Source organism: Engystomops pustulosus, chromosome 3, assembly GCF_040894005.1.
Source record: "Engystomops pustulosus chromosome 3, aEngPut4.maternal, whole genome shotgun sequence".
NCBI lineage: Eukaryota > Metazoa > Chordata > Amphibia > Anura > Leptodactylidae > Engystomops > Engystomops pustulosus.
The window spans coordinates 219,366,725-219,380,266 of NC_092413.1; positions in this window are offsets into that span (position 1 = coordinate 219,366,725).

Here is a 13,542-nt window from a genome sequence, read left to right on the forward strand (position 1 = left end):
GGAGAGGGAGCTACATAATGGGGCCTGTGCTGAGGGGAGAGGGGCTGCATAATGGGGCCTGTGCTGATGGGAGAGGGAGCTACATAATGGGGGCTGTGCTGAGGGGAGATGGAGCTACATAATGGAGCCTGTGCTGAGGGGAGAGGGAGCTACATAATGGGGCCTGTGCTGAGGGGAGAGGGAGCTACATAATGGGGGCTGTGCTGTGGGGAGAGGGAGCTACATAATGGGGGCTGTGCTGTGGGGAGATGGAGCTACATAATGGGGCCTGTGCCGAGGGGAGAGGGAGCTGTATAATGGGGGCTGTGCTGAGGGGAGAGGGAGCTGTATAATGGGGCCTGTGCTGAGGGGAGAGGGAGCTACATAATGGGGGCTGTGCTGAGGGGAGAGGGAGCTACATAATGGAGCCTGTGCTGAGGGGAGAGGGAGCTACATAATGGAGGCTGTGCTGAGGGGAGAGGGAGCTACATAATGGGGCCTGTGCTGAGGGGAGAGGGAGCTACATAATGGGGCCTGTGCTGAGGGGAGAGGGAGCTACATAATGGGGGCTGTGCTGTGGGGAGAGGGAGCTACATAATGGAGGCTGTGCTGAGGGGAGAGGGAGCTACATAATGGGGGCTGTGCTGAGGGGAGAGGGAGCTACATAATGGGGCCTGTGCTGAGGGGAGAGGGAGCTACATAATGGAGGCTGTGCTGAGGGGAGAGGGAGCTACATAATGGAGGCTGTGCTGAGAGGAGAGGGGCTACATAATGGGGGCTGTGCTGAGGGGAGAGGGAGCTGTATAATGGGGGCAGTGCTGAGGGGAGAGGGAGCTACATAATGGAGCCTGTGCTGAGGGGAGAGGGAGCTACATAATGGGGCCTGTGCTGAGGGGAGAGGGAACTACATAATGGAGGTTGTGCTGAGGGGAGAGGGAGCTACATAATGGGGCCTGTGCTGAGGGGAGAGGGAGCTACATAATGGAGGCTGTGCTGAGGGGAGAGGGAGCTACATAATGGGGCTGTGCTGAGGGGAGAGGGAACTACATAATGGGGCCTGTGCTGAGGGGAGAGGGAGCTACATAATGGAGCCTGTGCTGAGGGGAGAGGGAGCTACATAATGGGGCCTGTGCTGAGGGGACAGGGAACTACATAATGGAGGCTGTGCTGAGGGGAACTACATAATGGGGGCTGTGCTGAGGGGAGAGGGAGCTACATAATGGAGGCTGTGCTGAGGGGAGAGGGAGCTACATAATGGGGCCTGTGCTGAGGGGAGAGGGAGCTACATAATGGGGGCTGTGCTGAGGGGAGAGGGAGCTACATAATGGCGCCTGTGCTGAGGGGAGAGGGAGCTACATAATGGGGGCTGTGCTGAGGGGAGAGGGAGCTACATAATGGGGCCTGTGCTGAGGGGAGAGGGAGCTACATAATGGAGGCTGTGCTGAGGGGAACTACATAATGGGGGCTGTGCTGAGGGGAGAGGGAGCTACATAATGGGGGCTGTGCTGAGGGGAGAGGGAGCTGTATAATGGGGCCTGTGCTGAGGGGAGAGGGAGCTACATAATGGGGGCTGTGCTGAGGGGAGAGGGAGCTACATAATGGGGCCTGTGCTGAGGGGAGAGGGAGCTACATAATGGGGCCTGTGCTGAGGGGAGAGGGAGCTACATAATGGAGCCTGTGCTGAGGGGAGAGGGAGCTACATAATGGGGCCTGTGCTGAGGGGAGAGGGAGCTACATAATGGGGGCTGTGCTGAGGGGAGAGGGAGCTACATAATGGGGGCTGTGCTGAGGGGAGAGGGAGCTACATAATGGGGCCTGTGCTGAGGGGAGAGGGAGCTACATAATGGAGGCTGTGCTGAGGGGAGAGGGAACTACATAATGGGGCCTGTGCCGAGGGGAGAGGGAGCTACATAATGGAGGCTGTGCTGAGGGGAGAGGGAGCTACATAATGGGGCCTGTGCTGAGGGGAGAGGGAGCTACATAATGGGGCCTGTGCCGAGGGGAGAGGGAGCTACATAATGGGGCCTGTGCCGAGGGGAGAGGGAGCTACATAATGGGGCCTGTGCTGAGGGGAGAGGGAGCTACATAATGGGGCCTGTGCCGAGGGGAGAGGGAGCTACATAATGGGGCCTGTGCCGAGGGGAGAGGGAGCTACATAATGGGGGCTGTGCCGAGGGGAGAGGGAGCTACATAATGGCGCCTGTGCTGAGGGGAGAGGGAGCTACATAATGGCGCCTGTGCTGAGGGGAGAGGGAGCTACATAATGGAGGCTGTGCTGAGGGGAGAGGGAACTACATAATGGGGCCTGTGCTGAGGGGAGAGGGAGCTACATAATGGGGGCTGTGCTGAGGGGAGAGGGAACTGTATAATGGGGGCTGTGCTGAGGGGAGAGGGAACTGTATAATGGGGCCTGTGCTGAGGGGAGAGGGAGCTACATAATGGGGCCTGTGCTGAGGGGAGAGGGAGCTACATAATGGGGCCTGTGCTGAGGGGAACTACATAATGGGGCCTGTGCTGAGGGGAGAGGGAGCTACATAATGGGGCCTGTGCTGAGTGGAGAGGGAGCTACATAATGGGGCCTGTGCTGAAGGGAGAGGGAGCTACATAATGGGGCCTGTGCTGAGGGGAGAGGGAGCTACATAATGGGGCCTGTGCTGAGGGGAGAGGGAGCTACATAATGGGGCCTGTGCTGAGGGGAGAGGGAGCTACATAATGGAGGCTGTGCTGAGGGGAGAGGGAACTACATAATGGGGGCTGTGCTGAGGGGAGAGGGAGCTACATAATGGGGCCTGTGCTGAGGGGAGAGGGGCTACATAATGGGGGCTGTGCTGAGGGGAGAGGGAGCTACATAATGGGGGCTGTGCTGAGGGGAGAGGGAGCTACATAATGGGGGCTGTGCTGAGGGGAGAGGGAGCTACATAATGGGGCCTGTGCTGAGGGGAGAGGGAGCTACATAATGGGGGCTGTTTTGAGGAGAGAGGGAACTACATAATGGGGCCTGTGCTGAGGGGAGAGGGAGCTACATAATGGGGCCTGTGCCGAGGGGAGAGGGAGCTACATAATGGGGGCTGTGCTGAGGGGAGAGGGAACTACATAATGGGGGATGTGCCGAGGGGAGAGGGAACTACATAATGGGGGATGTGCCGAGGGGAGAGGGAGCTACATAATGGGGCCTGTGCCGAGGGGAGAGGGAGCTACATAATGGGGCCTGTGCCGAGGGGAGAGGGAGCTACATAATGGGGCCTGTGCCGAGGGGAGAGGGAGCTACATAATGGGGCCTGTGCCGAGGGGAGAGGGAGCTACATAATGGGGCCTGTGCCGAGGGGAGAGGGAGCTACATAATGGGGCCTGTGCCGAGGGGAGAGGGAGCTACATAATGGGGCCTGTGCCGAGGGGAGAGGGAGCTACATAATGGGGCCTGTGCCGAGGGGAGAGGGAGCTACATAATGGGGCCTGTGCCGAGGGGAGAGGGAGCTACATAATGGGGCCTGTGCCGAGGGGAGAGGGAGCTACATAATGGGGCCTGTGCCGAGGGGAGAGGGAGCTACATAATGGGGCCTGTGCCGAGGGGAGAGGGAGCTACATAATGGGGCCTGTGCCGAGGGGAGAGGGAGCTACATAATGGGGCCTGTGCCGAGGGGAGAGGGAGCTACATAATGGGGGCTGTGCTGAGGGGAGAGGGGCTACATAATGGGGGCTGTGCTGAGGGGAGAGGGGCTACTTAATGGGGGCTGTGCTGAGGGGAGAGGGAGCTACATAATGGGGCCTGTGCCGAGGGGAGAGGGAGCTACATAATGGGGCCTGTGCCGAGGGGAGAGGGGCTACATAATGGGGGCTGTGCTGAGGGGAGAGGGGCTACATAATGGGGCCTGTGCCGAGGGGAGAGGGAGCTACATAATGGGGGATGTGCTGAGGGGAGAGGGAGCTACATAATGGGGCCTGTGCTGAGGGGAGAGGGAGCTACATAATGGGGGCTGTGCTGAGGGGAGAGGGAACTACATAATGGGGGCTGTGCTGAGGGGAGAGGGAGCTACATAATGGGGGCTGTGCTGAGGGGAGAGGGAGCTACATAATGGAGCCTGTGCTGAGGGGAGAGGGAACGGATGTTGACTTCAGTGCGGATGTTGTTACCAGTCTCTTCCAGAAAGTGTTTCCTCAGAATGGGAAATACCCAGCACAGAGTAAAGCGACTCAGAAATCACTACAACATTGCTATATAATGGTTAGATATCTTAGTGTCAGAGATCTCCAGGCCTCCATCTCACGCAGCCACATCTAACACCAGAGCGAGCCCCGGGGGTGTCACAGGCTGGAAGAAGCGGACATGCGAGAAACTGGCCGCCCCTCTGTGACGTGTCCCATGTGCTGCAATAAAGACTTGTGACGCTGGGGATCGCCGTGTACTTTTTCTTGTTAGCTGAAAGATATCAAACAAAATCAAATAAAAAAAAAAAATTGTAATCACTTTCCCTGTAAGTCCGGAATATCAGTCTTGTGCGAACCGAACCGTCAACGTTCATCATTACTGAGGAGGGATATCTGCCCCAAACCCTCCATTACCCGGTGTAATAAATGACGGGTCAGGAGGAATCTTCTTTTCTAGAGGAAGTCACCTTTGCCTTATAGGATAATTTACATCTATATTCCAGACAAATGCCCCCCCCCCCTTCTCGGTGATTTTCCTGTCTCATCAATAGAAATGATAATTGGTTTCCTGTGTCCCTTGAATTGAATTGTTAATTGATCGAGATTTGGTGTCCCTCATGGTAGCTCTGTGCAGCAGCGTTCCATAGGCACATAAGTGGTAGGGGGGTTACCTAGTGTGGTTGTGCGCACCCCTGGGCTGTGCATACGTGGTGTGTAGCGTCGGGGATTCATGGTTCCCTGGCGTAAGTGCACCCCGTGATTGGACTCTGGTGTGGGGGGGTTCATGACACCCACCCATTACTTCTAAGTGGTGTAAATAATCTGCAAAACATCCAGCTCCCTCTCCCAAATCTGCAGCTCTGCCCTTTGCAGATGTGAAGCCATCAATACATGATATTAAAATATGGGAGGGGGGTGTCCCTTTACAGATAGACCTTAGATATGTAATGACCTCCTGTTAGATTCTCCCCTTCCCCATCATTGATCATTTATATGAAGTAAGACAAATCCTCCATAGATTTTTTTTTTAATAATTTTTCATTTATATTTTTTATTTTTATACATTTTACAATTTATTTTAAGGTCAAGACCGTTGGGTGATGATAAATAGCAATTATCCAGATAAGTAATAGGGTGCACAGCCTGTAAAACTTATAAACATAATGGGGCACATTTACTTACCCGGTCCTGCGCGATCCCCGAAAGTGCATTGTCCGACCAGAATGCACATCTGCCAAGATTCACGAAGACCCTGCGCCCGATATCCTGCATGTGTCGCTTCCCCGCTCAGGTCCGCCGGAGTTCACCTTCACCATTGTCTTGCGACACAATTTGAAAGTTAAATCCTGCGCTCAATCCGAATCAGTGAGCGCCACCTATAGGGAATAGTGCATCGTGCAATAAAATAATATATATATGTTTTTTTTTTAATTAAATAACTTGCAAAACATGACAAGGAGAAAACAAAGCAGCAGTAGCCTTGTACATGTCAAATAGAAAAGTACCGTGTCAAAAATACAATATACAGGCAGTCCCCGGGTTACATACAAGATAGGCTCTGTAGGTTTGTTCTTAAGTTGAATTTGTATGTAAGTCGGAACTGTATATTTTATCATTATAATCCCAGCCAGAACTTTTTTGGTCTCTGTGACAATTGGATTTTAAAAATGTTGGGTTGTCATAAGAATCAATATTAACACTAAAGCTTCATTACAGACACCTGTGATAACTGTTACTGCTGATCATTGTAGCCTGGGACTAAAGTACAATAAATTACCAATATCCAGAGGTCTGTTTGTAACTAGGGGTCGTATGTAAGTCGAGTGTTCTTAAGTAGGGGACCGCCTGTATATAAATATAAAACATTTGTATATCCTGTTTCCGAACATACATGTACATCAATAATACAGCGTCCATGGAAGCATTTCATTATCAATGTCTACCTCTATAAGCCAAAAAAGGAGTATTCCCTCAAAGGGATAGGTAAGAAGAAAAAAGAAAAGAAAAAGCATGATTTCATGTCCGAATTTTCCCTATAGGTCATGACCCCTAAATAAATCTGGGTTAGAACTCCACGGTTCCCATCTTTCTGTAAAGATTGGAAATTTTCTGTTTCTCTATAGCTATCCGTCGTTCGTATTGATAGAATTTGTTTATTCTTTGCTATTGTAGCTTTTATAGAGGGACCTTTGACTTCTTTCCATTGTTGAGCTATTTCCATTCTTGCTGCGCAGAGTATATGGGACACCAAATACCTAAATCTTTTTGGTAATGAATCCACGTTCATTGTTAAAAGGGCTAATTCTCCTGAGGGGACTACCTCTTCCCCAACCACCCTAGATATGATTATAAATGTCTCCCTCCAAAATTCCTGGACCACTGCACATCCCCACCAAGAGTGTAGAAAGTGTCCCACTAAACCGCAGCCTTTCCAGCAGCGATCACTTCCCTTATCACCGCTGAATGTATTTACCAGTTCTGGACAGTAACGCCATCTATATTGAATTTTCTTTGCTGGTTCTATATGATTTATACAGATGGAGTTTCCTACTATTGATTTCCAAGACCCTTCCCATTCTCTCAGACTAAAGTTTCTACCCCGATCCCTTTCCCATTTTATTGTATAACCGGCTGTACCATTATCTTGTTTAGTTGAGAGGTTTCTGTATATACCTGAAAGAAGTTTCTTCTGGTTCTGAGTTTGTCTTGCCACTTTATTTATAAATGTAAAGGGGCGTTCTTGTAGTGTCAGCCTTCCTATGATATTGTATCGTTTTATAGAACTGCAGATTCCCCTGTAAACCAGGAAGTCACCTCCCTGAAAAGATAGCGGCCTCCCTCGCTGCCTCAAAGGGAATTATTCTGTTACCAGTTATTAGATCTTTTCATGTAAATGTATCACATCTTTGCTGAAAACTTCTAGACACGTTAATCGGGTTTTCTTCATTTCTTTCATATCAAAATATATCCAATTAGCTTCTTTCCATACCGCAAGAAGATGATGAGCTATGACTGATTTGTAAGACGGAATCATCAGAACAGCCCAAGACCTAAATAGAACCTCTTTCAGGGAGCTTCTCGGAGTGAATAAGGCCTCTTCTGTTTTTAACATAGTTACTGGTTCTGTTCTGTACCAGTCTATAATATATTGTAAACTTACTGCTTTGTTATATAGAGTTAAGTCCGGAAATCCAACCCCCCACCCCGTGGTCCCATGGTAAAGACAGTACAGGCAGTCCCCGGGTTACATACAAGATAGGGACTGTAGGTTTGTTCTTAAGTTGAATTTGTATGTAAGTCGGAACTGTATATTTTATCATTGTAATCCCCGCCAGAACATTTTTTGGTCTCTGTGACAATTGGATTTTAAAAATGTTGGGTTGTCATAAGAATGAGGTCTAACACTAAAGCTTCATTACAGACGCCTGTGATAACTGTTACAGCTGATCATTGTAGCCTAGGACTAAAGCACAATAAATTACCAACATCCAGAGGTCCGTTTGTAACTAGGGGTCGTCTGTAAGTCGAGTGTTCTTAAGTAGGGGACCGCCTGTATTTTACTAGACACTCTTATACCTTTACCTCTCCATATGAATTTTAATAACAACATCTGTATATATTTTAATGTTTTCTTAGAAAGGAAGGGAAAACATCGGATTGTGTATAATATTTTCGGAAGTACCAGCATTTTCACCAGATTTATCCTTGCTATCCAGTTGAACGTACCTCTACATTTTAATATGTCCTCCTTAACCCTTTTGATCAGTTTTTGAGAATTGAGCAAGCAGGTATTTTCCAACCCCCCCCCCCCCTAATTCAATCCCCAAATATTTTATTGTTTTTACGGATTTAAACTTATATCTCTTTGCTATTTCATCATGAGTATTTCTTATACCATTAATCATAAAATACCGACATTTGTTCTCATTTAATTTATACATCGAGACCATGGAAAATCGATCTATAATATTTTTAATGTGCCGCAAGGACATTAACGGTTCTGTACATGCCAGCATAATATCATCGGCATATACAGGCGGTCCCCTACTTAAGGACACCCAACTTACAGACAACCCATAGTTACAGACAGACCCCTCTGACCTCTGGTGACCTCTCTGGATGTTACTATAGTCCCAGGCTGCAATGATCAGCTGTAAGGTGTCTGTAATGAAGCTTTATTGATCATCCTTGGTCCCATTACAGCAAAAAATGTTGAAACTCCAATTGTCAATGGGGCCAAATTTTTTTTGTCTGGATCTACAATTATAAAATATACAGTTTTGACTTACATACAAATTCAACTTAAGAACAAACCTCCGGACCCTATCTTGTACGTAACCCGGGGACTGCCTGTATAGATAATTGGGTCGATTTATCTTTTCCATCAACTCCCTTAACAAAAGGACAGGCTCTTAAGGCAATAGCCTGGGTTTCTATAACCAAATTAAAGATCAGTGGGGATATAGGGAAATAAAATAATATGAAAAGGGGTGAAATGACTAATTCAGGCAAGGAAAATAAAAATAAAGGTGCTAAAAAATAAGAAAGTGCAAAATAGTGAAAGAGATGTGAATAATATATAATAAGTCAAAGACTAATATCTTTATACTTAGCCTCCAAACGGACCATTCCTGTGCCCCGAACACACATTAGGATGCTGAAAAACACAAAAACCAGTACGACAGCAACAAAACGCAATAAACCCAAAAAGGAAAACGGACAAACGTGACTCTGATTCCTAATTACCCTTATGTAATGTAAACTGGCCACCGTCATGAAACAGCTCATTATTCTCATCACAGATAATGTGGGATGATGCGAAACAACGACAAGGACAGTATTTTATAAATCACACTCGATATCAATTATCTAAAATCACTCTACCGAAATAACGCAATGACTATACACACCATATAATAAACAATTATACCCGATCTACAATGAAAAGCGGAGTTGTGAATGGAGACCCCCAACCCAATATGTACACGAAGGATACAAATGACATTTTCTAATTCAGGCCAAAAGGTGCAACAATCTGTAATCTCACGATACAGTTTGTCTCAATTCTTTCTAATTTTCGAAAAAACATTTCCACCTCGCGATCCAGAGAGTATTTTATTAATACCACATACGCGAACATCTTGCCATCTGTCATCGTGCTGCTCGTGAAAGTGTCTCGGGACGTTCTTGAGTTTTGAAAAGGCTTCATAGTCATCTGGTTTAATCTTTTGACACAGCTCGGATGTCTTTAAGATGTTCCTGTATTCTGGTCCTAAGTTCCCTGGTAGTCATTCCAATGTACATGAGCCGGCACGGACATGTCAGTTGGTACGCTAGGCCAGATGTGCTGCAATTGATAAAATGAACCACCAGAAATGACTTAGCCCCAGAGGAGTCAGAAAAAGTGTCCACCTTCGTCATTGACTTACAAATGGAACAGTGCCCACAAGGAAAAGGACCCCCACTTCGGTCCCTTTGACCCAAAGAGGCTTTCCGTTAATGAGGAGTATAACGGCTTCTTACCAACATATCACCAATCGATTTAGTCTTCTTAGCCACCACTTAGTGAAAGATGGTCACTTAAGTCCAGGGTCTGACAATGATATCGGCCAAAATCTCTTTACAATCCCTTCCACCCTCCTCTATTGAGAGTTGTGGGGTGTGATCAATCTCACCCCACTTTCAGTAGACCGCCGAGGTTTTGTCGTAAGAAGATGGTTACGATCTGCCTTCTCAGCCCTTGTATATGCTCCCTCAGTATCCACACTGGAATATCCTCTTCGTGTAGAGCGTTGTTTAAGAGTGCATGCTTCATTCTCAAATTGTTGCTCCGTAACGCAAATTCGTGGGGCCCGCAGAAATTGCCCTATAGCAGTGATGGCGAACCTATGGCACGGGTGCCAGAGGTGGCACTCGGGGACCTTTCTGTGGGCACCCAGGCTGTTGCCCCAGGACAAAGTTCACCAGACAGGACTTAAATCTTCCTGCAGTCCTAGACAATTGAGATGTAGCTCTTGGCACTCTTTTAAAGTGATGTATCCTTGACTGATTGGAACTGCAAGAGGAGTAAGAAGGTGTGAACAGGCCCAAAATATTTTTGGAGGTCCTAATACTGGCCCCACGATTCTTCCTGTACAGAGAGACCCTGGAGAGAAGCTACAATGATGTCTGAATTTGCCTTCCTGTTTTCAACTGTATTGGTGTCCTCAGGGGGCTGATACGATTGAGTGTTGTGGAACAAAAGAGAGCAATAAGTTACTGTTTAAATTGCCAAGTTGGCACTCCATGGTATATAAGTAGGTTTTGGTTGATGTTTGGGCACCCGGTCTCTAAAAGGTTTGCCATCACTGCCCTATAGGAATAGAGCGGATGGTATGAGGAGGATGAGATGATGATGGATGCAACAACGCATTTACAGCAGTTTTTTATGAAACAAAGATGTGTTTAATTGACCACCGTTACCTACCGTAATCTCAATGTCCAGGAACTCCGTCCTTGTTTCCTCACCACTTGTGTTACCTTGATGTTCTGATCATTAAAATGTAATAGATGTAAAAAATCGTCCAGCGCCTGCCTGGTGCCCTGCCAGACAAACAGAACGTCATCAATAAAACGCATCCATGACACCACATGCCCACTTGACATATCCATGGCATACTGGACTTCTTCATGTTCCCATAAACCTAAAAACAGGTTTACGTACGAGGGGGCACAGGTGGCCCCCATCACCGTCCCCCTAACTGGTAGGTAATATTTGTCCTTGAATAAAAAATAATTGTGCTCAAGCGCAGATCTCATTCATTTCACAAGTAAATCAATTAGCTCTGAACTCTACTGCTCTGAGTCTAAGGCCGTGTCCAATACAGGTGTACAAGGTCTCTACATCACATGACTCCAAAAACATATTAGGTTCCAAACCCCCCCCCCATCTAAACGTCTCAAGACATTGATAGAGTCCTGGACTTACGAGGGTAAACTCTCCACACATGGTCTCAGATAAAAGTCTATGAACCTACAAATTGGCTCACAAAGGCTCTCACAACCCGATACAATGGGTCTACCCGGGGCTTCATTGGGTCATTATAGACTTTGGGCAAAAGGTATAATGTGGGTGTTACTGGAAAGTCCACCACAAGGATTTGAATAAGTGTTTCCACATTCACCAATTTGGACCTCAATGGAATTTATGCAAGGAGGCCCATCCACAACGTTAATCTATTTGACTTGTGCGCACCCTGAATGCGCTTTTTTACATATCTTACATGGTATGCCATATTAAGCATTTATGACATAATTACGACATAAAACCCAAATCTGCATCAATTGTTTATAAAATTTATATTGTTTCACATTCCTTCTTCACATTTCCTCACTGTCAATCACCCTGTTTTTTACCTCCCGCTTCCCCCTCCCCCCCTCTTTTCCCTCCCTTGCACTTTGCACTTTGCACTTTGCACCTGTTTAATGAAAATGTGATCACTGTTTATTTATCATTCCAATGTAGATATACGTTTCGGTTTATCAGTACGATGCACAAATGAAATTGTATTTTTTGAATGTTATTATATATCATTAATAAGGTTTTTTTTAGGCCATTCTATGTACGTAGCACTTTATGGCAATTTATCATATAAGGCAGGTATCATGTATGTCTGTACACATAATTGCACCTTGTTTGTTGCAGATAACAGGTATTTCACTGCAGAAGCATTTGTTATTTTAAATCCCTGTATTATACTCGTCTACGTATGATGGGTTCTATGCATTTCATTTAAGGATTAACTTACTGTATACTCTGCGCAGTCCCATCTTCACACTATGACACATTGGTACCGCGAGCCCTGCGCAGGCGCCCTGTAGGTCTTTTTTGACATACCGAGCGATCCTCAGTATAATAGAAGTCTACATATCGCGATGGAGCGGGTGCGGGATCTCGCGGTCACATGATCGCGCATCACTCCACAATGCGATCACGTGCACATCAGCACGTGTTTCCATTGGTTGGCCTTTTACTTATTATAGGACCGTTCACCGTGATGACGCCACCCCCAGACGAAGGCTCATTTGGAGCCGAAACGCGCGTCGGGGCGGGCAGACATCCCGGGCAGTGCAACGTTTTAACCATCCTCTACTGGTAAGGACTGGTTCCGTAATTGAGTAGACCTCCCTGCTATCTACTACGGTTTAGGCACGGTATCTATTACCAGCACTTACTTCGGAGGCCCTTTCGGCACAAACATTGACCCAGTCCTGGTTTACACTTCATACCATCAGTGTTCCTATACTGTCCCGGTTCTTGACTACCATCTTTCTGTGACCCACCGTACTGTGTGCAATGTATCCATTTTATATGTTTGTTATATTCTATGTCATTTTCGTGGTATAAATAAAATTTGCTAATTTTCTACTATTACCTAAAATAGTCGGTCCTTTTTTTCCTTCCATTCTCTTTTTGGGGGGATACCATTGGTTTCATTGTTTGTCCGAGGTACCAGACTTTATGCGTATTTCACATGAGGGGTGCCACTTGGGCATTCAATGGGGGAATTAGCATCATCCACTTATAATTTATTTCTTTCTCCCCCCCCCCCCCACCCCTTTTTCTCTCCCCTCGATCTGCTCCTTTCTGTTTGGTTTAATTGACTTATTCCCTACGTCTGCCTACCCCTTGTCCCGGCCCTGCTCTACGCCACAGACCAATCCCGCTGTGATGAATTTTGAGATATCAGTGTCCAGACCATGCAAGTTATTTTCAATGAAATTGTGCAGGTCCCCTCTACCGGCCAGCTCCATCACGTAGTAGACAAAGTTGTTGGTGTGGAAGGCGGCCAGGCCATGGATGAGATAGGGGCTCCTATGGGAGATCTGGAGGATCTGTCGCTCTACAAGCATGTCACTATTTAAGGTATAAGCCGCTTTGTCCACGACTTTGATGGCGACGTTCTCTTTGCGGATGGTGTCTGTTGCCAGGTAGACTTGTCCGAAGGCCCCTTGACCCAGTTTCTGGTGGAAATTAAAGCACAATTATGATAAGGGGCAGTGTGGCAGCGGATGGTTGTGTAGAGGTTTTGGCTGTGATGGGCTTATTGTACTGGCATGAAACGTGCTCAGATGAAATATCTCCTGTACCTTGGTACAGACCTGGGAAACTTCTCTATTCTCTATTTGTCCTTGAATAAAAAATAATTGTTCTCAAGCACAAATCTCAATAATTTCAAAAGTAAATCAATTAGCTCTGAACTCTGTACAAGGACTATACATCACATGACACCAAAAACATATTAAGTTCTAAACGTCTCAGGACATTGGTAGAGTCCTAGACGTATGAGGGTAAACTCTCCACAAAGGCTCTCACAATCCGATACAATGGGTCTACCCGGGGGCGTCATTGGGTCCTTATAGACTTTGGGCAAAAGG